Source organism: Ambystoma mexicanum, chromosome 6p (assembly GCF_040938575.1).
Source record: "Ambystoma mexicanum isolate Mex_15411 chromosome 6p, UKY_AmexF1_1, whole genome shotgun sequence".
Taxonomy (NCBI): domain Eukaryota; kingdom Metazoa; phylum Chordata; class Amphibia; order Caudata; family Ambystomatidae; genus Ambystoma; species Ambystoma mexicanum.
Genome location: NC_090935.1, coordinates 1,462,684,940 through 1,462,708,941, shown reverse-complemented (window position 1 = coordinate 1,462,708,941; position 24,002 = coordinate 1,462,684,940). Strand labels below are relative to the sequence as shown.

At 45.7% G+C, this 24,002-nt stretch overlaps 1 protein-coding gene across 1 annotated transcript in view; it reads right to left on the bottom strand.

The window, feature by feature from the left end:
* Positions 1–24,002, bottom strand: part of GC (GC vitamin D binding protein) — a 334,882-nt gene that overhangs the window by 310,617 nt on the left and 263 nt on the right. The gene's annotated exons all lie outside the window — the stretch shown is intronic.

Here is a 24,002-nt window from a genome sequence, read left to right as displayed (position 1 = left end):
CTGGCAACCCCCGCACTTGGGGACTGTTTCCTGTGTCCCTACAGTCCCCCTACCAGCACTTGACACCTGATGCCTGCACTTACCCATGCACTTGCCACCTGCTGGCCGTACTTTACTTATTGTTATTTATTCTATTATCCCATGTACTGCACTGTCCCCTCCCCTTTACCCCCCTCACTTTCCCCCTTGCCCCTTCCCATGCACTTGGGCGATCTGAATGACACCTGGCCTAGTAGGATCGCTGTCTGTCTTCCCGCTGTTTCCCCTCCCTTACCTCGTTGCGCCTTGATACACTTGTGTGTAGGTGCGTTATAAATGCCATATTATGGGGAGTGGGTGCAGGCCAGCATGGAACATAGTTCCACTACTTCTTTTCGTACACTTCGACCACTGTCCCTGGCTAGCAATTCTCAAAAGAGAGTGAAGAACATCTACTTCTCTGTCTCGGGATCGCCTGCACAGGAACAGGTGAGATTCTGGTGTCATGTGCATTGTGAGGAGCAGCATGATTTCCTGTGCCACGTGATCAATAAGGCTTTAGGTGAACATGCTCCTGTCTGTTAGTCCATACTTCAATCACATACAACCCCTTGGTTTTCTATGAAGCTTGCTGACCTCAAAAGAAGCTGTGGTCAAGCTGAACGAAAATGGCAAAAGCAATTTAATATCATCAACCGTGCTATCGTGCCATTTAGGGCAAGGCTCACACAACGAAACAGAGGATAGCACAGGGGCAACTTGCAGAGCAATCAAGTTTCGAATCCTGCATCCACGCTTAGAAACCGAACTCCGGTATTAAGCACATTATAAAAAACACTTAAAAAAGGTTTCAATTATAGAATAACTCAATGGATATCGACAAGCAGGATTGGTGGCCAGGTTTATCATTTTTGGCATTAACCACCCTTGCAGGCTTTTTAACTCACTACAACAACTCCTCTCACCAAAGTGCTTTTCACAAGCCTGCTGTTAAGACAGCCTGGAAAGTTCATAAATACACAGTGGTTCTGGAGCCAGATCAAACCGGACTCAATAATGGAAATAGACAATGTGCAAGTAAAAACCCAGCTTTATTACTGTCAAAATAAAGCAGGGACAGCATAGAAGCAGTAAAATGTCACCTCTTTTAGCATGCTTATCAAAAACAACAGGTTTTAGGTTCAATCTATGTCATAAGTGACATCATACTGTAATCCTAGTTACCAAAACCTACTGGGTACGGGGATTGGTTAATAGTGGTGACTACATATACATTCTACAGGGGTTAAGTTTGTAGTTGGGTAATGCTTGTCTGATGGCTCCTCCTGAGGCCACCTGTAAATTGATAACAGTAAAAAGACATAATCTCTACAATATATTATTGGTTGGCAAAATACGTAATGGGCGTCATAACAGTAAGGGGTTAGATTTGTTGGCTTCTAATGACCAACCTTGGACAACTGACAGGTCTAAAAGCCATGAGCCAGGCAGGAATAGGGGGAGAGATGTCCACGTACTTCTTTCCTTTCAATTGAAGAAGTTACCATCCCTTAATTCTAGGCCATGAGCCAGGATGATCCCTTTGTATATGGCCTTGCATGGCGACTCGCTTCTGGGGACGTGTGTGAGGAGTGAGACAGGTTTCTTGTCTGGGTCCACTACTACAGACCTACCAGAACCTCCAACGCAAACCTGCTCCTAGTTCCCAGGTTCAAACGCACCAAAATGGGCAGCAACAGCTTCCAGGTGAAAGCAGCCCAACACTGGAACGCCCTACCACCCTCCCTAAGGACACCCCAAACATATACACACTTCAGACGAAACTATATCTAGTGGATAAAGAACAACGACCACTAATACTACCCAGCCCACCACACCGCCGTATACCATGTAAATGATGCTTATTTATAAATATGTAAACTATTTGACTTATTGTAAACTTGTATACTTTTGCCTCCATTGTCACATTGTAATACTGTAATGCACAGTTACCTGTAACCAAGCTGTGAATAACCTTGTTGCTCCTGCGCCCTCATACCCTCGGGTCTGGTGCGCAATACAAATGAATAAACTAAACTAAACTAAACTACTAGTTTACTTTTTTCAGTATGAGCGTATTCAGCAGTCACGTTTGGTCAATTTTATTCCAACTGGACCATTAGTGAGTATGGAGTCCCACAGTGTCCTTCGTTATCTCCAATGTTACTTATGGTCGACATTAAGCCTTAGTTCTCATTGATTAATGTATTCAATCTGTGATGCCACTTGTATGCTGATAACACCCAGCTTTACATCACTGTGGGTGGACCTGCCAATGAAATGGGGGAATCACCCAATTGTATAAAGACTCTTGAACACTGTTTGAATGCTAATTGGCTTCAACTAAATGCAGGTATGACCAGGATTCTTTTTATGTGGAGCATTAGGTCACTCCTGCCTGTTCCAAGTCATGACTCTCTTCCTAGCTTGTGTACTCCTTGTTGGTGGTACTCAGATATGTTAAGCTACACAGACATATAGGAATCTTAAATTGAATTCTGAAGTAAGATTGTGCTAGTGTGTTGCTCTAATTTGCATGTGGACTAGTGCAATGGCCTTTTGACTGGAACTCTTGTTACCCCCCTACTCTGCTTACGGGTAGCCCAAAACGTGGCGGTCTACCTTATTTTGGCATGCGCAAGATGGTTCATATCCAGTTATGGCCGAAGGTGAGTTTAAGATTGGATACTTGGATCTTCAAGGACTTTTCTGGTCAGGTCACCTCCTATCTTTCCCGTTAACTTAAAAAAATCAACCCTCAAGATTACTGTGGTCCTCTGATGCAAAACGTTTGGCTAGCCTGTCAGTCAACTGTGTGCCCGTCAGATGGAACTCTTTCAATGTTCAATTACTTTACTATGGAATAGTCTTTCACCATCTCTCAGACAGCAGACAAGCTTAGATTGATTCTGGATGGACCTCAAGAAATATTTTTTAGTTAGTACCTAGGGATAATGGTAATTTGCTCGCTTTTCTGATTGGATGGCAGTTGCCTTGAGACAGATCATTCTGTACAGGTGCACCTAGAGAAAGCATGGCCATCATCACATTCCAACAGAAAAGATGAAAGAAGTGGAAACACCATTTAAGTTCACAGTGAATGAAATCAAGGATACAAGTTGCAAACTAAGAGACATTGCTGGCTAATTCTGTGAAAAGCCTACATGTAAAATAAGCACTGCTTAATGTGTCGCGCAAATGAAATGCCCATAAAGGAGAAGATCTATATATACATATATATAAAATTCTTAAGTATGTTTCCATACTCAACAGATGCAATTTATCATTGGTAGGTTGCCCTCTGCTGTCCAAATGGCAAAGTGCACCCACTTCAACAACAAATATCATTTCAACGAACAGAATGAGCATGGTTCTACGTGGTCACCTTCACCATCCAATATCGCAAACATTCAGAATAATTTCAAGGTACTTCTTTCCACCCATACTTCTTTTCACAGAGGGCACCGTGGTTCCAGTGTCAGAACAGTTAATTACCGGATCAACATTTCAGTCTCTAACGGGCAAAATGCTGTAAAACGGATGCCTCCTCACAAACTAAAACTGAAAGTAGGTGCTGTAATTATCCCACTATGCAATCTTATGCCATCACGGGTCTCTGCAATGGAACATGGTTGACAATTATGCATCTACAAAGACACATCATAGAGGCCTGTATGATCGATCGAACTTAGATGCTGTTCTTATACAGTGCATACCTCTCATTCCATCTGATACGTTTAGCCTTTTCAATGACCATTAACAGGGACCTAAGCCACCTTCCTGGAAGCGATCAGTGGTAATTCCAATATTTAAGAAGGGGGACAGATGTGACTCAATGAATTACCGACCAATATTGACCTTTAAGATATGCTAGAACAGCATTTGTTACGCCGGGAACAGCTAGTGACTTTAGAATTGTCATGGGGGACCCTGGATTTATCATTTGTATGCTGTGTCTCCCTCTGCAGCTGTCCTTTGGGGAGCGCCTGTAGTTGTTGGCAGCAGCACATTTTCCATGTTTTCATTAAGTGAGGCCAGAAATATGGTTCCTTCGGATTTGGTTAGGGCAGCAGTGTCACCAGTGTCTTGAAGAGCAGGACCCCCCCACACCCCACGGGGCTCCAAACGATCCCAAAATGTTGATAATTTCACTAATAAGGGAAAAAGCTTCTCCCATGGGCCGTGTGGGGATCGCTGGGTTGGCCTCTGTGTTGACCTCTGTGTTGCATATGGAGGGCACAGTATCTACTGCTAGAATTTTCCTTTTTACCAGCAGTGTTTTCTGTGTGTGTACCGTGGCAGAGTCTGCAGCAGGATTCGCTGGCATGTCCGGATTATCATGGGCCTCCTCGAGGGATGGAACGGGAAATGAATTAGGTAAACACTCTGTTTGAAATCGACATCAAGGGGGGCAGTGTAGTGTCCAATGTTTGCAAATGTAGCAATGTGTTGGCTGAAATGTTTATTCTCAAAAACCTAGTTCTATCCTTGATCAAACTAGTTGGAAAGGGAATGTACAAGCAAGGGCCACCGAATAACCAAGGGGGCGAAATGAGGGTCTCCGATCAACCAGACCAACCAGTGGAAGTCGGTCTACCTATCCCAGACAGAAACCCCATTAATGTAAGCCGAATGCAGGATGGCAGAGGTCTCAAATGTGGGGCTGAAATTAGCAACCATTTTTTACCCACACTAGCGCGAGTTGAGGACCGAATAAAATAGGTCTAGTAAACTGTGGCTACAGTAGGAACACTCACCAGTTTGATCCCCCTCTATTTTCGCACCCCAATGGCCCCAGGGTGACTAGGATACCATGGGTAAATACCATACCTGGCAAGGCAAGAATCGGGTAGGGTCGCGCCGTAAGCATGCTAATTGCTACTAACAGTTGATCTACAGCACCCCGGGCAGGGGGGTTGCACTGCAATAAATAAGTGCATTCACTGGATTCAGGCAGTGAATGGTTGTTTATTCATTACTCTGGACAAAATCAGTGTTTACAGTTCACTAACAGCAATACACTATTACCATGCCCTACCTGAACCTGCTTTCTACCAGGAATTCAGCAGCCCATTGGCCACAATGGAGTGTCATTTAGCCCATGCCCAATCTGGTGTTGGCCTTAATCTGATTGAACATTCTCGGAAAACGTATTTGTAATGCTTTATATTTGTGGTTTTGGATGTTTTCTGTTTTTTTATGCAAACGTTTATGGCTCTATGCCGAAATAAAGTTAAGAAGAAGAAGACTATACATTTGGAATCATTGGATGGATTGCTGCCTTGCCTGATATTAGGATTATAAAACCTGAAGAGGCATTGCAAACTGATCCTCCCCTATACTTGTTGTGGAGACAATGCTAAGAATAAGCTGCAGAACGAAAAACTACTTCACAAGGTTGGAGCCCAAATTTGAGAAATTGTAGGTGAATGCTAAAAATGAGATTAGGTCTTCAACAGCTTCTAGCACTTGAGATGAAGAAATGATGCACCCATACTAAAAAATAGCCAAGATGGTGAAAGGTGCAAAACAAAAAAAGTCCCATTGAAAGAGCTCACTAGGGTAAGAGAGAAGCTGCCGAAATTCATCATCCTCCACCATCATTGAAAGTAAACTTAAAACACTAGATCCACATCTGACTGGACCCACAAATTGTAAAACATGCTACGCTTGCTGAGAGCCCTCCTTCTGCAGGGCTAGAGAGAATAAAGGGAATTGAGGAACAAACACATAAACAACATCACGTCATCAATACTCAAAGTTGAAGCAGATTTTACAGATCTCCAAAATACTTTTGGAGAAATAACACTGCAGATATCTGAAATTGGAGATGTTTTTCAGGTCTCTAGATTATAAAATGTGATGGGCAGTGCAGTGCTGCCAATCAAATAAGAATCTGATGGATAGCAATTCTTACAGGAGAAGTAAACTGGAGGAAATGGAGAACAGAGCCTGTCATCTGAATATAAATATTTTTGGAAATAAGGAAAATAGTGAGGGAAATTATTTGAGATCATTTATTGTCAACCCACTAACAAAAGCCTCCCCCGAACTCTCTTATTGGTTTAGGATATCTCATTTTAGAGAGCACATTATATGCCATTAAGAATTTGGCCGTACACATCAACAACAAGACCATGCTTGGTATGCTTTTTTGACTAAATGTTCAAAGAAAACATAACCCTGATAAGGCACTGGCCATTAATGATTGGTAAATATCTATCAGGTCTCACATTAGTAAAGAGACAGATTATAGATAAAGAGGCGAGGCAAGGAACATAGTGTCCTCCTGAGGGCTGGACCACAGAAGTGAGGGCACACACTAAGACGGCACGAACACCCGCAGCACAAGGACAGTAGGGGTAGCAGAAGACCGGCAACCCTCCAAGGGACATGAGCGTGAAGAGAAACTCCCTGCGGCTAACCAAGGAAGCTGCTAAAGCAGTTTTGCGACAGGTGGAGGCATTCCGAATCGGAAGCGGGATTAGGGGAGTACAGCCATTGTCTGGACTGGAAGAAGCTAGCACCCTTTCCCACAACTGGAAGGCAATTCCCCTCCTTTCACTTACATGCAGAAGACTGACGGAAAAGGGGGATCTTGACAATGAGCGTGCTTAGCCCTTACCATGGGAGGTACCAAAGGGTGGGGCCAAAAGAAGTAGGAACCAATTGGAAGACCTGATAGAGGACAACTAAATAAAAGGAAGCAATCCACCAAGTAGTTTTTGTTTTTTTGTGCTAGTACTCCTGAAGACCAAGAGGAGACTGACAGCTATACTTGGGCATATTCAGCCTCATTATGTACTGGACCGGCACACTACGATTCTGCAGGCGGGTGCCATCCTGCCCGTCAGGGTCAGACCTGGCAGGCGGATTGGCACCCACCCGCTGACTTTCACTGAAGCACCGGCACTGTTGCACACAGTGCCGGTGCTTCCGTGCTCCCCATTCCCATTGAGTCCTATGGGAATGGGGATTTACATTTTCCGGCGCCTGACTTCACGGACTGCCGGGGCTGTAATGCCCTGGCGTTTCCGTGACATCAGGCGCCGGAAAAATTTGCAAGTCCGGCGGCAACCTGCCGGTTTTCCGTCACGGTTACTGCTGGACTTGTAATGAGGCCCATTGAGTTCAAACCTACAACCTGCCTTCCAGGCCCTCAAAATAGGACCTGGTTCCATCCTTACAAAGAAGAAGAAAAAGACCTCTCTTGGCCTGGAACAAAGACCTCAACCACAAATTAAAAACAGCTCAATATCCTAGTTCGTGTTGTTTATGAGCCCACAGGACCTTCAAAACATGTTCACGTCACCCAACGCTGCTGGCACTGCAGCTTTCCTCCAAGAAACTTTGAGCTCAAGATCATGAAGCTATTAAATGCCTTTTTTTACTTTAACAGAAGAAGCTAATACATATTTCAATTAAATCCAGAGATTCATAAAAAAGGGAAATAATGTCATTTTTCTTTTCATCTCAGATCATGACCCTTGAGAAAAGCTGTTACAAGCATATATGGGGGGAAGGAAATATTCAAAGGGATGGGTGTGGTGGTGCATAGGGAAGCCGGAACAAAGGGTTGCTGGCAACTAAAGACCACTGTTTGCAGGGTCAAAGGTGGTTTGGGAGAGAAGAAGCACTTTAGGAAGGGGATGGGAGAAAACAACATACTTGAAACTAGTTAAGGTGGGACAAAATATTAGGCATTGTAAAAGCAAAGAAAATAATACGTTGCTGATATGACAAAGAAGTCTGTTCTCAGCTGGAAGTTTAATGGTTTGAAGATTGTCCATTAAATTACATAAATTACTCTATGCAATTAAATCCATCACTCGTATGTCTAGAAGAAACACATTAATCCTACTCACGGAAAAAAGCAAGACATTGAGTGCCCACATACACATGTAATGAGTTCACAATCTGCTTAATCTAAAGACGTCGCCATTCTCTTATTCAATAAGGATATTTTGTTGTTACAAAGCAAAGGAGACACATGGGGCAGATGGATCACTGGAAGGATTTCGAATTCTAATTATTCTTTCACCTTCCTTTTATACTATGGTCCTTATCATGCAGTATGTGATTCTTTCTAGAACTATCGCTGTAATTTGCGCTGTTCCCAGTCCCATCTAGTGAAAGAGGAGATTGATCCAATTTTCAGACATACCCTTTCTAGTAAATGTGTCTATGTGGCCTTTGTAATTAATCTGCCATTGAAGCCGGGGCACAACATATTCAGTGGCACACTGTTGTGCCTTGGCAAAGGTCGCTAAACGTATGAAATGTGTTATGTCATGATGACAGCACCAATACATGTGGGGCTGTACCTTGAAAAGGAGATCGATAATTGGCATGTTAAGCTTTAGCGGACATAAGAAGGTTGATTGATACTGTACTTTATGTATCATTACGAAATATGTCGAGGGCAGTTAAAACTGTGTTTACCTTATATGTCTATTATTTTTCAAACTTAATTATTGGGTATTTATAATGCGCCTATACAGCAAATGGTGTTTCAAGGTGCATCAAGACATGGGTGGGGGGCCACAGGGATGAAGAATGGCAGTCTTCACGTCTCTCCTTCCTTCCCAGCCCCTCTGCACTGCCTTGGCCTCCCACTTCACATCCAAAATTCAGGACATCCTGTCCTCACTCTCGTCCCCCCATATCTCCTCTCCCACTCCTACTCTCCCGCCTCCCTTGGCCACCTCCTCCGACCCCCTCACTCTCCTCCCTCCTGCCCATAACGCCGGACGAGGTTTCTAAAGTGGTCTACTCTATGAAGGCCTCCTCCAAACAGGTGCCCCTCTGCTCCTCCAGAACCATTAAGGACAACATCTCCTCTCTCGCCCCGGCCCTTGCAGACTTCCGTAACCACTCCTTCACCTCTGTCTCTTTTAACCCTTCCCGGGTAAACTCTTGGAAAAGTTGGTCCTCCCCCAACTGACCCTCCACACGGATCTTGTTGGCTGCCTTCATGACCACCAATCTGGATTCCGGGCATCCAGATGCACGAAAACTGCTCTCCTGAACACCCGTAAAAACATGCTTGCAAATCTCGACTCCAACTCTCCTGCTGTTCTCATTGTCCTCAGTCTCTCCTCTGTCTTTGACACAAACATTCCATCCTCATAAAGCGACTCTGTGACACCCACTGCATCACTGGCCAGGCACTGGACTGGCTGACCTCTTTCTTCACTAACCACCCTTCCCAGCTGCAATTGGGCCATTTCTCTTCCTCCACAATCATCTCTACCTGTGGCGTCCCCCAGGGCTCTATCCTATTGCCCAGGCTCTTCAATATCTATCTCGCCTCTCTTGCTCATCTGATAGCCTCCTTTTATCCTCATTTCCAGTGTTATGCCGATGACACACAGCTTTCCTTCAAACTTCCCTCTACTTCCCTCTACTTTCCCATCTTCCTCCTCTCTCATCCTCGACTGGCTGTCCGTCATTCAGGCATGGTGTTTAGCGAACAATCTCTGTCTCAATGCCAGTAATTCAGTGATCCTCCTCCTTGGGACAAATGTGCCCTCTTTTCCTCCTACCCTTTGGCCACCGTCTTTGGGCCCTCCACCCCCACCAATCGGTGGGGCCAAAAACTCGAGTTCGTCTTCGGCTCCGCTATCTCCTTCACATCATGGACCTTACCATAAAGTCCCACTTCCAGTTCCACCTCCTCAGAGACATTCTTCCTTTTCTCACCTTCCCCCAGAAGCTCAATGTCTCCAGAGCTCTGGTCCTCTCCAGGCTGGACTACTGCAACAACCTCTTTCTCAATCTCCCTCTCTCTTCCCTTTGCCCCCTCCTGCTAATCCAGAATAAGGCTGCAAGATTTATCCTTGGCCTCAAGCCCTGGGACAGTGGGGCTCATTCCGAGAATGGCGGTATCCTGGCGGTAGTTACCATTACCGGCACTCAGTCTGGTGGCATTGTTGCCGAATTATGAGTGCCGGCAGGACGGTGTAAATCCCCATTCATGGAGTCCCATAGGACTCCATGAGGGGATTTTCCATCATTACCGCCACCAGCAATGCAGGTGGTGGGAATGAGGGCTTTTTTGGCCAGTAGGGCACCTGGCTTACCTCCAGCAATTAGCTGGAGGTAAGCCAGGTGCCCCACTAGCAAACCTGTAGTCGGGCGGTCCGGTAAAGTGCTGGTATCCATGGATACTGGCACTTTTTTTACTGGACTGCCCAACTCGGAATGAGTATATCTCCAGCCCTAAATCTCTCCACTGGCTCGCAGTGAATGCAAGGCTCAACTTCAAGACCCTCTGCATTGTCCACAAAGCCTTGTGGGGCCTGAGACCATGCTATCTTCAACTTCCCCTCCCTAAATACCCCCCTACTAGAGTCCTATGCGCCTCTAATTCCATCTTTCTGTCCGTCAAACGTTTCTCTAAACAGAGAGTGGGGTCAGATCTCTCTCTGCGGCTGGTGCCTTCCTTTGGAACAGCATCCCTGCTCCTCTGAGATTAGAGCCAGACCTCCTTAAGTTCTGGAATCTGCTCAAAACTCTGCTCTTCTCTACCTCTTTCCCTCTTCCCCTTCCTTGCTAATCACCCCACTGCCACTGTGACCGGTGGCCTGATCCTCATGAACCTCACAGGCCCTCAGGTCCTTCCGCCCAGACATTACCAGAACCCCCTCCCACAGAATTGCCTGGCGTGCCCCTTCCTGGTGGCTCCACATACCACCCTTGAGAGCTGCCTGTACTAACACTTAGCCTGAGGTGCTCCTCCGTGCTCCCCTTAGCACTTCCCTCTTGGGCCCTCCTCCAGCACTTGTCCACTTCTCAGCTCTCCCTTGCCATCCCCCTCCACTGCACTTCTCATTAATGCACTTCCACGGCCGAATGCCACAAGGCCTAGTAGGACCATGACTATATATATATTATTCTTGTTTTTTTGTTTGTTTCCCACTGTTATTTCCCCTGTTCACCTCCCATTTACCTTACTGTTGTATAAAGCACCTTACAAATGCTCAATAAAATAAATAAATAAAAACATTCCTTCTAGGCCTTGAGACATTCGGAGAGTGCGAGTGCTGTAACATGAAATGCTGGGGAAAGTGGGAGGAGGGGATGTGCAGGTATGAGAGGAAGAAGCATTGCTAAGGAGGGAGGGAGGGAGGAGAATGGAACATTAAGTGCAAGTGAACAGGTTCAAACACAGAACAATGCTGAAAATGAAGAAACAATTGGAGGGGGTGCACAATTTTGGGAAGCCTCACCTCATGGTGCAGGGGCTACATCAACTATGCAGGAACAAATAGGTAGTAAGCATCAATGAACTGTCCAGCAGCCTCAGGGTGAGGGTGGCTACATCAACTATGCAGGAACAAGTAGGTAAAATGTAACATTTGTAAGGGTGCACAAAATTGGGAAGCCTCATGGTACGGGGGGTTACATCAGGCGTGCAAACCAGTATAATAGGCGGGATCGGTTAACAAGCATAATGAACAGCAAGTATACACAGTCAGGGAGATACTCACCTCAGGTTTCCGGGGCTATTACAGGTGTGCAAACAGGCATTAAAGGTGGAGTCAAAAAGTGAACAGTCTGGCAGGGCCTTACCTTGTGGTGCGGGGGGCTGCATTGGAGGAAGAAAAGTTTGGTGCTAAAGGATCATACAAAGCTCATAGAAGTCAAGGCGTAGATGGTAGTAACTGGATAAAGGTTATGCACTAGGTCGATAAGCAGGCTGGGTGGTATAGGTGGAGGCCTGAGGGTAAGCAGGTAAAGTGTATAAGCAGACTTATGTTAGCACAAAGATAGATGGTCAAGAAGTACCAACCTCCTACAGTAGTAGATCTTAGAGGGATATCGCACGGGAATGCTGGCGCATTAAGGGCAAAGAATTCAACAATTGTCGGCAACCCCGCTTATGCGCTAAATCCTACTTGTTGGTACGAAGTGCATCTGTAGAGAGCTGTGCAGTGTGAGCGGAGATGGTAAACGAAAGTAGGGTAGAGATGAACATCAGAACGAAAATGAAAGGGGTATGGCTGGCACAATGGCCACGGCTGGACGGGACAGACAGGAGAAGGCCTTTGTGTTGGGCCTAAGTGGGGGCCATTACATGGATCCAGGCATCCAATCGCATGGATGCGGAGACGGGCAATCAGGGTTGCCGGCCTGGCAGACAAAGGACACGGCAAAGTCGGTGGCCATTTTTAAAAGGGATTTTAGTCCCTAGTCACAGTGTTAGAATAGATGGTGGCACTGGCCTCAAGCCCAACAGGGCAGCATCTGCTGTTGTGCTGACGGTGGGAGCGAAGCCTGGCATATAAGGCTTTAACGGGCATAGGCAGGCAGCACTATCAAAATGCCTGTTGGCTGACTTAATAAAGCAGTTACCCTGGTCTGTCAATGCTGTGCTCTGTTCCCTTGTTATATCTTGACAGCATTAGTGGGGTCATAAGAACTGTTTGTTATTTTTTAAATCCTACACTTAGTCTTGTATTTTTTGCATGTGAAGGGCCACTTCTTGTGATGTCACCAGGAGTGGAAGGGGCAGGGGCAAAGGTTATGTGATGCCATTTCCCATGATTTTAAGCCAGGTGTATGATGTCACTTCTGCTACCCATGGTGTAATGACATCACTGCAAAAAAAATGGCCTGATTTCAGAATATTTGCACCAGTGCAAGCGCAATTTTGCACATCACTTGCACCTCGGTAAATATTCCTCTAGTGCAAATATGTATTGTTGCAATGCATTTTTGCTAGAAGGTGGCTTTCCCACAATGTTAATACCATTAAAAAATTCTCTGCACCAGTGCAAATATCCTGCTATATGGACCCACATTCTAATCCTTTTTTTTAATTCCAAGTTGACAGATCGTCCAATTACAAATGAAAGAAACGCCCCTGTTGGTGCCTCCTTAACTGACCCAAAAGTTTATGATATGATATATTTTATTTGTATCACGCGCATACACAAGGGAGGGCAAAACAATGATCTTACTAGGCCCAGTGACATTGATAACGCGCAAGTGCAGGTGAGAGGGGAGGAGTGGAAAGTGCAGAGCAAGGGACAAAACAACAACTGGTAGTGCAGCCACCACGGTGGCATGTGCAAGGTTAAGGCACAGACAAGGGGTGTCTAATAAGTGCAGGTAAGGGGTCTGTCGGGTTGCAGATACAGACCCAAGTGCAAGGGTTGCCAGGCGGCAGTGCAGGTGTGTGGCTAGGGCGGGCATGGACCTGGGCTTGGAAATCAGAAGGATAACCAGGTGCCCGCGGCCGAAGCGGACAGATTAGCAGGGGAGAGGAAGAGCGGAGGCAGAAGCAAAGAGGAAGGTCTTGAGGTGGTTCCGGAACCAGAGATGGTTTGCCTCAAGTTTCAGAGAGGCAGGGAGGCTGTTCCAGAGGGAGGCTCCAGCCAAAGAGAGAGATCTACTCCCGTTACCCCTATTTTACCCCCATCTACCCTCATTTCTATGAACATAGATGCGTATCAATGTGTCATGATCTTAATTTGTCACAGCTGATTTTTAGCCCTTGATTTCAAGGTATTAATTAATCCTTGTAATCTCAGTGGGGTATGATCTGTAAGGAGTATGTCATGCGCATATCCAAGCCACCATAGAGATATTCCACCCAGTTTCAGTGGATATTTTGGATAATTAAAGAACATCAGCGCCAATGCATATCCTTGCGTTAGCCCTTTACATGTATAAATGCTTCTGCTCAAACCACCTTTGCAATTAAATCATAGCTTAATAGGGGAGGTGGAGTGAGCAGGCCTCTGTTGGGCTCCGCGGAGCCGGGCATGTGTCACCCTGGTGCAGCACCCTGAGGAGTCTGGAGCTTCCACAGTACAAGGGGTAAGTGGCACACTCTGGTTCCCTGCTCAGTGCTCCTTTCAGACACCGCCTTCTCCTTCCGATGTGTTCATCCTGCAGCATAGTCCAGTGCACGGTGATGGCAGGAACATGGTGGGTTTCAACTATTCCTGCACCTACTGCAAATGCCGCTACTGGAGGCTGTCGATTGCCTTTGGAGGTCTTTGCCAGGGGTTTTGCTAGCGATCAGAGCCAGTGCCCCGGTATGTAATGCTAGGGGTATTGCCAGGTTAATTTATAGTATAAGGATAAATCCGAGTGTAGTTTCGGGTCAGCGGGCTCACCCCAGGGCAGATCAAGGCAGCAAGGGTTTGATCCCCCAGGTTAGTGCTTAGATGTTGGGGGAGCTGGCTTGAAGCGCTGCACGCATCTCATCCCATATATAATAATTACAGGGATTCCTGTCTCCGATGCCTGACAATCGTCTTGTTATGTGGGGGGTAACACCCAGCGCGTGGACATCTGATAGGAGTCCTGCGCGCCCTCGAGGTTTGAGCTCACAGAATATGAGGTACATGCATAGACAAGTGGAGACCATCGAGTCCCTCCACAGCATTCAGACATCACTGGTTAAAGAGGCGCAGCAGTGCGTGAGCCTTGTGTATGCTCAGTGGGTTTCTGTCGCCATTTTGCGGGCTGTGTGTTGGACTCTACGGCCATTGCTTGCTATCCAGTCAGGTTCACTGACCGCGTCTGCTTCGCAGGTCGGGGTAAGAGGGACAGTGGTTCTGGGCAACTATAGGCTATCCTGTTATTGATTGGATATCACTAAGTGGCACCATTGGGGTGAACACACACCCATCAATAAAACCAACCTATTATGCGGCTTTTTGCTAATGCTTTTGGCCATTTTGTTTGTTTCTTGTTAGGAAAGTTTTCTCTTTTTAGCAACTTTCTCCACTTCTATGGACCGCTAAACCTTTTGCTGTTGTTTTTGTACTCTATACTGACTGTTTCTAGTGAAGTGAAGCCTTCAGCTTTACTCCACGTTTGTTCATTGCTAGTGGGAAACTGACCAGTCCTCCAGACTGTCAGTACTGGGAAACTGTTGTTCTTTTCTTTTGACATGTTATGTCTTTTATGAGTATCTTTCTATCATTGCAAAATGCATCCTACAATGCAGTGCAGTGGGGTTTCTTTTGTAAGAACCTAGATGACACTCAAAGGGATTTTCTGGTTACTTTCCACGTGCCTAAAGACAAGCTGGTAGCAGCAGATGCATTTTTACTATTTCTACAATACATTTTGTTAGCCTTACCACATTTACTGTGTTTGGCTACTGACTGTGGCTAGTGTCCTAAAATGCCCGTGCCACAAGGTTTTTGCTTGTTCTTTTGTCCATTTTGTTTGTTGGCCTTCTTCCTGCCTTGCCAGGTCAAGAAATTCCTTTTGTGGTCATTCAGTGTCCAGGAAAGCATTGGTGATTGCAGGCTAGTGCAGGGCCATGTGTTCCCAGGAAGCAGATTGGGACTGTCTGGTCCCAATCCACAAACTGGTTTCTGTATGTCTAAAGAGCATGCATGAGTTTCACCATCAGTGGTCCCGATTGGACCGCTGCTGGGGTGTGAGTGAGGGGCAGACGTTCCATTGGGTGGGCTGAGTTCCGGCCTCACTTGAGCTTCTGGATAAGAGGATTCCTGGAGCCGTGTCCCAGAGATCCTGGAGAGATTCTGCTAGGAGCCAAGTATCCTGCCCAGCTGTGAAGATGTCAGAAGACCTTTGGGCCCGTCCTAAGAAGGCCTGGTGACCACCTTTTGCTGCAGTCCCTGTGGAGCCCTGTCTGGCTGGTGATCCTTCGGTAGTACTCCGACCCTTGGAGTGGTGTGGCCAACAATTCCCAACGTCTGCTCGGTGCCCTGCCATCTGGAGTTTTAAGAGGCGTTCCTGGAACCATCATGTGCACTGACCAACTCCAACCTTTTATAGATGACCTTAGCACCCAGCTACTTCAAAGACAAGGCTCCGTCCGAACCTCAAGGTACGTATGCACGCATCTCTTTAGTGAACATAGGTCACAGGCATGGCTACCCACCCACAAGCATTAGAATGCAGCGACGACTACAACACAAATGTGGTCTTGCTGGACACATAACGTCCCCCCCAGGCTTAAACACAGCTCACAACTCCTCTTTTCCATCAGGATGCAGCAATGACCTACGGAAAATGTCGGTCTTGCTGAACACTTAACGAGTATTTCTTGCTATCACACATATTCCCCCCACTCAGCACCCATCCATGTGCCTGACTTCATGGGTTGATTTTTGGAGCACCCAGCCGACCCTCATAATTCCTTATCCTGGCCAAACGCACAAATGCATGCATTCTAGCCTTCACACAACTTCCCACACATTGGACATCGGTCCCCTGAGGGCGTTCCCCCCACAAAGGGCGTTGAGGCCATAGGAATGGGATAAAGGAGCTAAACAAATTACTACTATTTATACTACTACTACTACTACTATTACTAGGCAATATATTTAGGATATGGGTGGTATCCACCCAACTGTAGGATTCTAATATATCAAGTTCTGATTAGTAAGAGCCCTTCAGAGATATAGCAGAGATTATATGTGTTCTGGCCCTGAATAATATATCTTGGGGGCTTGTGATCTATCTGGAGGTGTTCAGGGCTGGGTGGCGATGTTCATATCCTTAGGATAGGAAAGTCCTTGAAAGAATAATTTCCACTTCATGAGTAGCCTTTCTAAAAGGCTCTGGAATGGCCCCAGGTCACTGTATGCAGGGTACCACTGGGAAGATGCTTGCAAGTGGTTTTCTTCAATGAATGCAGGATTCCTGTGACACAGTCTTGTGGGTTCAAGTGGGAAGCCTCCCTAGATGTGTCTGTTCATCAGGATAGTTACTTTACATTTTTTTATTTAGTATCATACAGTTAAATTAATAACCTTTAATACATTAGACATCATCACATGGTAGCATCATTACATTTCCAACAAGCTTTTAAAAAGGCACTCACGCCTTTAAAACTGATATCATTTAATATTTCTCTTTCCGGAGTTAAGTAAAAAAGAATACACCCCTCGTGGTTACCAGACAAAGTTTTCCCAAAGCTTTTCGGAAGGAGCCGACAAGTCAAAGCCAGACACTCTGAATGCTTTTGCCCATAAGGCTATCATTGCACTACAGTTAAAAAGGAGATGGCAAACAGATTCCAGGTCTAACTCGCTGAAAAAGCTGTGTTCTCCAACGACTTTACGCCATCCCCCAGTGATCTCGAAGGTTTGGACTGCATTGAATTTGAGGAGCATTTAGTCCCAGACAAAGTGGCTGCCAAGATAATTATGGATATATGAGGGAACCAACGGTCTTTCAGTGATATATGGAAAGAACCATTTGGCTGTAGATTTTGAGTCCAAACTAACGATCAGCTGATTATGGCTAAAGGCCTCCAGCGATGCCCTCATAGTTATTTTAAAGTGATTGAGGTACATCTCTAGAGGATCACCCAAGGATCCTCTAATCAATGAATCAGTCAGTCGCTTAATGGTTCCCAAGGTGGAAGACTTCATGAAAACAACTTTAGTAGAAAACACTTCAAACAGCAGCCCGATAAGAGTGTTTCTCTGGGCATGGACAAGCTTCCAGTACAGCGTCAAACAAGACAAGGTAATACATTCTCGGATCAGGAATAGACCTTGCTCCAAGTAAAACATTTCAGGAGAACCAAACAAGGGTAGTCCTAAAATCCTCTTGAGGATAGTTATTTCAATTCTAGAGACAGCCTCTGAGGACCCCAACGCCCACACCTCTGCAGCATAACAGATAACGGGGACAATTTACATAGAGTGCATTTTGACTAGGGAACCCACAGAATAACCCCCTCCCTTGGGAGCAAATGGCCCCAGATGATTGTGCAGAGCGGACCTTGAATTTGTTCAAATGAGGGAGACTCATGCGTTTCACATCAAAAACAATACCCAGGAAGATGTACTGAGTGACAACCTCAATAGGGACACCCATCCGTTTCCAGTCAACTCGGGCCACTTGTTTGTGTTGGAGCTCAAATACCATGATCTTAGCTTTGGAGGTATTTACTTTAAGTGAGTTTTCCGTTGAGTAGGAATGAAGCTTATCCAATGCTGTTTGCAATCCACATGGGTGAGATGAAGGATAACAATGTAGTCAGCATAACCCATCTATTGTACCACTTGATCCCCAAGCTTAGGTGGAATGCAATTCGTATCCACTAAGGCTTTCCCCATGTCAGATAGATACAAACTGAACAGCAATGGGGCCAATATACAACCTTGCTTGAGTCCCAAATTGGTGTGAATCCAGCAGGAGGTTACCCAATTGCCCTCCAACCGCACTTTGACCTGAGACTCATCATGCAGCATCATGATCATTTTTAGAAGGCTAGGTGGAATCCCACATTTAGTCAACTTCCCCACAGCCTAGCCCGATCAACCGTGTCAAATGCGGCAAAGTCATCTACACATATGTCATAGACAGGTCTACTGCGGATCTGCCATGATTGCTGGATGATGTTTGTGAGTGCTAACGCATTCACAGAGGTAGAGCAGCCCTTTCTAAATCCGTTTGGTTCCATGGAAGGATGTTTTCAGCCTCAGCACAGCAGTTAAGTTCCTCAAGAAGGGCCCTGGCGAAAACCTTGGTTGGAATTTCCAACATCGCCACAAGGCGGTATTTGCAAGGGTCAGCATGAGAGCCCTTCTTTAGCACCTGGACCAAATTCTGTGGAGCCAGGAATGTGGGAGTGTTTGGGTTGCGGCAATGGAACAGAAAAGATGGTGGAGGACATCTGCCCAAAATCCAACATCAGTTTTGATCAGCTGGTTACAGAGACAATCAGGGCCAGGGACCCGAGATGATTTACTGATGTTGATCAGTCTGGCAACCTCTTCCTTACTGTTTCCGAACTTCCAGGCACCAGGCAGATGGTGAATATTGGACTGTCCCAGATTGGAACCCCCTAGAGTTTCAGAGATGGACGTGATCCAATCAGGCTCGGAAACTCCATTAATAGCGGAGCAGCTCTTGGTGTTTCCGTTTATGATCTGCCAGAATTTCAGAGAATCATTGGTTAAAGTAGTTAAAACCAGTTCTCTCCACTTCTGGCATTCTCTAAACTGTCAGTGGAGTCTCAACCATTTTGTATATTTTGCCCTGATTGTTCTCCTGCAAATAGCGTTTTCAGTTAGATTCGAAGCATAAAGAACCAGGCTACGCAACTCTTTTTGGATAGATCTTTTGTTATTCCTAACCAGCTTGTCATCGCTATGTTTGTGGATTATATTCGGGGCAGTATCCAACTGCTTGTTTCCAGCGGTATTAGGGAAAATGCTCTTTTTTTATAGATAAAACAAACTCCTCATATTTTGCAATAGTCAAATGGCCTAGATGCTGATCCATGTCAGATGCAGGGGTGGACCATGATGGAGTGAAGTTTGCAAATACGCTATGGGTTGTGCCCGAGGCAGCCTCCATTTTACTAGAGGTCCACACAGCACGGGTCAGTGCGTTATTGATCGAGATAGACCCCATGGTCGGTTCTCCAAAATTAGGCTTCTCAATGTCGAGGCTAAGAACCATTGGCAAATGATCACTCTCAGTACGATTAATTATGCCCATATCAATGATCAAAGAGGGGTTGTTAGCCACAAAGACGTAATCAATGATACTGGAGCTTGTGGTTGTAGACCTTGTATACTGCGGAGGACAGTCAGAAGGACGAGCACCACTCATCATTACAAACCCTCTTGATTAGAGCAAAGTCTCCCAATTAATACCACGTGGGCAGGAGTGGTCAAGCCTAGATTCAATGGCTACTCCTAAGCGATGTGGTTCATTAACCTTGGCCGCTGGATTAAAGTTACTAGGACTACGAGAGTTGAAGTCTCTACTCAGAATGATGGATGAGGCAGAAGTCACAGAATCAAACCATCCCTCAAGTTCCCTGAAGACTACTGCATGAGACGCGTTGTAAGGAGGGTCATAAATATTAACAAGGATGATTTCTTTTGCCTCAGTGGCTGCAGTAAAAATCATCCTTCCTTCTAGAATGTTAGGAGAATTACGGTAAACCTTGGTGGGTATGAGAGGCTCCTTCACCCCCAACAGTAAGCCACCCTTCGATCTACTTATGTTCCCCTTAATTGCGTGTTTTTGGGTGATGGCCCACCCATCCAGGACCAAGGGTTCCACAAGCCAAGTTTCCTGTAGTGCAATTATGCTGACGCAACCAATATGGTCTAGCAAGCCATCTTGTTTGTAGAGAGTATGGTGCCCCCTAGTGTTCCAACTGAGAAATAGAAAGGTGATGTTATTGACCCTGCAATTACCGGTTTTGAACTAACCCAGCCAGCCATTCCCAATGATTGTCGTCAGTAGAAGCTTGGGACCACCCCCACCCCCTGGCAACTAGGGACTGGACAAGGGCCACCAAGAGCAACTGGTTGGGAAGGGAATGATCGGGAGGGATCAGAGGGTAGGTCGTCGTAGTCATGGGCATCAATAGCTGGCTTGCACGTCCATCTTGGTAGGCCAGTTTGGGACATTTTTTACAGTACAGGGCAAACATTCATATCCAGCTCTAAATAAGAGCTGTGTGTGTTCAGCTACATAGTCAGCCAGCCTATCTAAGGAGAAATACACCAAGGAGGTAACAAATTCAGCATCCTCACATTGATACATAATTTTAATGACATTGGCCCGGATGGCACGCAATGGAATAATAGAATGGAATAGCTCCAGCACCTGTACCCGGTTTAGGTAGTCATGTTGATCCTTCGGAAAGAGGCTTCTAATTTGCAAGGCCTTCTCCATATTGGCAGACTGATAACCAGGGTCAGACATCAGCGGTCCAGCCGAAGTAGAACAGACATTGGTTTTGGCCTCAGTAGTGGTAGCAGGTCTTCCCTTGGGGTCAATAATAGTGGTTGCTCGGGCAGGTGCACAGGTCGTGACCTCAGAAAAATTGAACAAATGTTTCAAATTGCAAACAGGAACCAAATCACGTGGACATTTGTTATCAGTTGACCCAACTCATTTTTTTTGTTGGTTACTCCAGGGGTTCTAGGATCATGCTCAGGAAAAGGCAGTATTACTATGCACAGTTAAATCATCTGTGTATTACCTGGAGAAGCAAGGAGGTACTTCCCATTCCTCTGGCGGGTTAGGTCCCCAGGGAGTATAACCTATAGACAGGCTGTAGATGCAGTTCATGCAACCTCGTCCTCCCAATCCGGGCGGCTTTAGAGAGAGGCATTTTAATGCTCCAAACGGAGGTTCCTCCTCAGGCTTTCTGCACACTCACACAATCAGGAAAGGGCAGACTGTGTTTGGCCCAAGCTGCTATTTATAGCCACATCTGTCAAAAGCTCTTCAAGCAAGACACCATCTGCAATGGTATCAGGAGGCTAGCTTTGGCATTCCAGAATCTGTTGGAAATATTCAGGGTTCTTAATCGTTTCCTTGTTTACCCATGCAAGCTTTCCCATGTGGCTCAAGCAGAGCCCTGTGCATGTGCGGTCTGAGCTCCCAGCGATTCTGGCCTGCAGATAGCAAACTCCTAGACCGGTCATCTAAACAGATCTTTCTCCCCCTTCAGTCTAGTTCTTCTGCTCGGTATCTTCTAAGAAATCTGTTCAAGAACCAGGCCTGGTCCTTGTGGCGAATGCAAGCACAAGCATGCCGCTGACGTCCTGGTCTTGTTCTTACTCTGGGTTGCTGTGGGTGATGACAACACAAGCTGGCTGAGGAATTTATTATGGTGTGTGCCGCCACTTCACTAACTCCCAATTCTTCTCACATGAGAAGTGTAGTCTCGGGAGGATAGCTCAGGGGCAACATGCTCGCCTTGGAAGCAAGATGGCACGGAGTACCACAGGTTCGACCCCGGGTCCGCGCTTAGCAACCTCTGGGTATTAAGCGCATTATAAATAACAAAGTATTCGTGTCTAGGGTTTGATCTTGCTGGAACTAAATTGAATTGAATTTATTTTAGCTGACGCGCCAACTCACCCAAGGGCCTCCGAGCGCTACACAAAACAACAAAAACAACTAAATAAGACAACATAGAATCAAACGTAAGAACAAAGACATAGCAAACCTACCAAAACTAAATCAGACTAAAATAAAGCAATCTTCATGGCAAGCAAGGAAAAATAAAAAAACAGGTCATTCGAGGATAATTCCTAGATTCGAGGTGGGTGACATGCTGCCCACATTGTGTCAGCGGCACAAAAACAGCAGAAGATTGCTGCGACCGCAGCCAATGATGATACAGTCTGTATTGCTCAAGGATCACCAGTCCTTAATATGCACCCTCCGAAGAAGTCGAAGGTCCTGGTTTCTGATGCAACCACACCCCACTCTAGTCTTTAGCCAGGCCAAAATCTTATTTCTGAGAGCTTCCCTAGACTCTGGCCTTTCGAATGAACAATTGACCGAATTTAAAGGGTCACAATTGACCTTTTCACAATTGACCGTATATATATATATATACAATTCGTATACAACCGGCCTTTCTGATTTGTTCACATTGTTATGATTATGTTTCATCGATCCAAAATAAGCCCTCTTAAATTTAAATCGGTTAGCTCTGCCATTCAGCCTTTTTAATGCAAATATCTTTCCGAGGAGGAGGACTACCTGGACTCAATGTAGGAGTCACAGACATCAAAGGTTTTAGCGGGGTAGACATAATACTAAAAGAGGAATCCACGGGTTCTAATGGCCGCACTGAGCCAGATGCAACACACAACGGCTCCGGCTAGCCTTCTAGGAACTCCTCATCGGCAGATGACAAACTACTAATAACCTGTAGGGATCCGCGCTAGTCGCCTGAGGAAGCAGATGCAGGCGACTAGCGCGGATCTCTGCAGCCGGCTTTTGGACTCATTCTTCGTTTCAAATTATTTAGAAAACAAAGCGTGCACGTGCTCGCCCAGCAGCGACCATCGAGCCTGCTAGCGGCCATGAGAAGCACATTAATAACGCATTAAAACAAATGGATAATTTCCATCTGTGACCTGATGTACACTTTGCCATATACCAAGCCGAGTTGGAGTCTGCATAGGATCACACAAGACAATAGAGAGACATCAAACTGACGTGGAGCACCACTTTTTGAGAGGATACACGTCAGGATTCATTCCAATTACCGATTCACCGGCCCCTGGTAGCCCAGAGGAGAATTGAGGCTCTTGTGGTATACACCCCCCATCTTGCTGTGCTATGACGAGGCAACGCGAAACTGGCGATTGTACACCGTCCTGAGGAAGGCTCAACAAAATAACCAGGCAAGGGGACCTTACCCTTGTTTGAGAACTCAACAGAAACATATGTCGACAACAGTTTTCTTTACCCCTGAATATGTACAGAGGGTCGCATTATAGAATTTTAGAGTGTTAAAGTGACATTTATGTGATTAATATTTGTTATGTTAATAATAGATACGTATGCGAGTATGATGGATGCCTGTGTGAGTTATGAATGAATAAATTGTGGAGGGATGTGCTTTTTGTACACGGAGCCTAATTTATTAAATTGTGTACAATTGGTTGTTTGTATTTTTACAATAAATGTGATGTTACTATGAGTTAAGAAATAGTAATCGGTCACCTTTGGCCTAGTTGGTCCACCCCTCTCCTTTATCACTCCCCCAAGAGAAGAAAGGTCATCCTGTGTAATGACAGTGCGAATGCAGCATCCCTTCTTTACGTCATTTTGCAATTACCTATGTATTACTATGTGCTCGTCGACATGCTCACAGTGGGCTATTGCATGACGAAACGTAAAAGGTACGGTATTTTGCGTATTGCCTGCATTATTGACACTTCTGTAGGAACGGAAAATGCACAAGCAGCAAGTCTCCGGCCCCTTTTGAACATGTCATTCTCCTAATCCCCATGAACTATTGCGTCCCCAAAACTACATTTATTCATAGTTGTATAACACATGCATCATACACCACAATAGGTTGCCTGCAAGCCAGTTCAGAACACTGTTTGAATAATGGCAGTGTCCTAGAGCGCCCTCTACTGATATGGCATTCCTGTCTACCTCGGGTGCTTCTTGGGGCAAGTTTCCTTTTTTAAGAAAAACGTATTTCTAAATACTGATCTCCCTGAAACAGATGTACTGCATTATATTTC